At 49.0% G+C, this 2131-nt stretch overlaps 2 non-coding genes and 1 pseudogene across 2 annotated transcripts; 2 read left to right on the plus strand and 1 right to left on the minus strand.

The window, feature by feature from the left end:
- On the plus strand, positions 1–126 carry LOC136278461 (U2 spliceosomal RNA; annotated as a pseudogene).
- Positions 127–358: 232 nt separating this feature from the next.
- Positions 359–522, plus strand: LOC136278432 (U1 spliceosomal RNA). The gene has a single exon (XR_010716314.1). It is a non-coding gene; the product is annotated as a U1 spliceosomal RNA (small nuclear RNA).
- A 981-nt stretch (positions 523–1503) lies between these two features.
- On the minus strand, positions 1504–1622 carry LOC136278444 (5S ribosomal RNA). The gene has a single exon (XR_010716326.1). It is a non-coding gene; the product is annotated as a 5S ribosomal RNA (ribosomal RNA).
- Between the last annotated feature and the right edge of the window lie 509 nt (positions 1623–2131).

Consider the following 2131-nt stretch of genomic DNA (forward strand, 5'->3'; position numbering starts at 1 on the left):
CGCTGCTCATTGAGCAGCTCATATATTAAACTGATTTTTGGAACTGGGCTGTGGAAAAGAGGCTTGCCTCGTCCCAGCCACGGGTTGCCTCGGTATAGCACTACCTCCGAGTGCGGCCCACTTCCCTCTGGGGAAGACACATTCAATCCAAAACAAAGTCAACGGTATAGCATTCTTTTATGTTTACAGGAGCCCCGCCCGCCCTTAGAGGGGGAAGAGGTGAAAGAGGGATGATAATTCAGACAACAGACAATGGCAGGAACGGCCGCTGGCCTACGTTTTCTGAAGTGCGCAAAGCACTACCACAAGGACCTAGGGGTAAGTGGATTTTTTCACCGAGGGCAGACGCTGAAAAAGCATACTTACCTGACGCGGGAGGTACTGTGATCAAGGAGGCAGTCCTCTCAAGGCGAGGCCCTTTCATTGCACTTCGACTGGGTTGACCCTTGCGATTACCCCAAATGTGGGTAACTCGAGCGTATAATTTCTGGTAGTGGGGACCTGCGTTCGCGCTCGTCCCCGCAAAAGTCATCCAAACTATGTCTATATGGCCCTCTTACTGACTATCGAGGGTATTTTTGCTTTTGCAGTGGACCGGTAGACTTGCAAAGAAAGCAAAGGACGCACAACTGGCCAAGGTGTTGGCACGTTTGGAGGGGTAGAAGTGCATTGGAGAGACTGGAGGAAGGAAACAAGGTGAGTTTCGGGGCGGTGCGTAACTTTGCTGGCTGTTTTTGTTCAAGGCCTGTCTGCTCTATTGTGTGTAAAGTCCTGTTCGTTTGTATTTGCAGGTTGTGCGTGCCGTGCCGTGCTGTGCTATGCGCGCGAAGGGAAAGGAAATGAAAGGAAACCAAACGGCCGATCGACCGAGCGAGCGAGCATAGAAGGTCATTCGACTTGGACCGTGAGTACACTTTGAACCTTTTGAGCGGTTTTATTGTCACTGGAGCCGCTTTTAGAAATGCTATTGCTATCGTTAGTGTATCCTTTGTGCGAGCAAGCGAGTGAACGAATGAACGAGGGAAGGAAACAAACTAGCAGAGTAGTAAAAGTATCGAACCTTTTTCCCGATTCGTTTGCAGTCTGAATCCAACCATTGTCGACTTTCAGTGCCGTTTTTCGCGCGCCTCCTCTTGGAAGTGTGCGAGTGTTTTGCCACGTCACGATGGCTTAAAACTGCGTCTCAGAAGTGTGCGTTTTTTCCTATTCATTTTTTCGTTCGTTATTTGGAATGATTTGATATCACAGAAGTAGAATTTGACATCATAAACTGTTCATCTCGCGCGTGCTCACTCGCTCGCGCGCGCTCTGTAAGAAAAGTCGATCGCACTAGAGTTTTCGCCATTAGCTGGCCGATTTTTGACAAAAAGGTGTTTTCCCCCCCTCGTTTTTTGCTTTGATTTTGTTCCTCACTCACCTACGGCTCTCTATGTGAAATTGTGGTGTATGGAGAGCTATTTATTGGGATAAAACGTTTAGAGATGTTCGCAAGACAAAAATTGAAGCCTACAACACGGGGTATTCCCAGGCGGTCACCCATCCAAGTACTAACCCCGCCCGACAGGGCTTAACTTCGGTGATCGGACGAGAACCGGTGCTTTCCCTGTGGTATGGTCGTAGACGAGGAAATGGGGTCGAAATTCTGCTTGTTATCGGCCAGGTTCAGGCTGTAAAGCGGCCACATCCCTGAGTGTAGGCGAATTTGAAATTCTAAAGCCCTAGTTTCGTTACTCTAACCCTAAGAAATCGATACTCTAACCCTAAGAAATTGTTACCCTAACCCTAAGAAATGGTTACCCTAACCCCGAAGTCGTTACCTAACCCTAATGTATTTTCCTCAACCCAGTTAACACATTGAGGAGCATCGATTTGAAGCACTATTCCCTAGGGAGGGGAGGGAGGGGTCCCAAGAGACATAACGTGTCCTAAAAACCTATTATACAATGTTTTAGCTCCGTAGGTGCGTGTATCTGGCTTTAAAATCTTACAGTGAGGAGATACCAAACGGGTCAGCCTCTGGGACCGTCTGCGGGACTCGCAAGGGCTTGTGGGGGCGACCTGCTACTATCCACCATAAACCGTGGGAAGGATCCCTCGACCACCCCCCTCACCCAGGGCATGCTTCGGCATC

The sequence above is a fragment of the Pocillopora verrucosa genome, unplaced genomic scaffold (genome assembly GCF_036669915.1).
Source record: "Pocillopora verrucosa isolate sample1 unplaced genomic scaffold, ASM3666991v2 scaffold_100, whole genome shotgun sequence".
NCBI lineage: Eukaryota > Metazoa > Cnidaria > Anthozoa > Scleractinia > Pocilloporidae > Pocillopora > Pocillopora verrucosa.